The sequence below is a fragment of the Morone saxatilis genome, unplaced genomic scaffold (assembly GCF_004916995.1).
Source record: "Morone saxatilis isolate NCDOM2014 unplaced genomic scaffold, NCSU_SB_2.0 Contig7, whole genome shotgun sequence".
NCBI classification, from domain to species: domain Eukaryota; kingdom Metazoa; phylum Chordata; class Actinopteri; family Moronidae; genus Morone; species Morone saxatilis.
Genome location: NW_023340246.1, coordinates 19,023,989 through 19,024,255, shown reverse-complemented (window position 1 = coordinate 19,024,255; position 267 = coordinate 19,023,989).

The following is a 267-nucleotide window of genomic DNA, read 5'->3' as shown; positions in this document are numbered from 1 at the left end:
TTACATTTTTCTTCTCCCTTTTATTTTTATTTAATTTCTTTAATGATTTATATAAATTTCTTTCGCCTATTTTTCTACTTCCTTTTTTCCTTCCTCTTTCCTTTCCATCTTTCATCCTCCTTCCCTTTTATTCCTGCTTAATTCCTTTCTTATCTTCTTTCCTATCCTATTCCCTTGTTTCCATTTTTCCTTTACACCCCAACTCCTTCCTTTCTTGTTTTGTTCTTCCTTCCTGTTTTCCTTCCTTTCGGTTTTACTTGCTTCCTC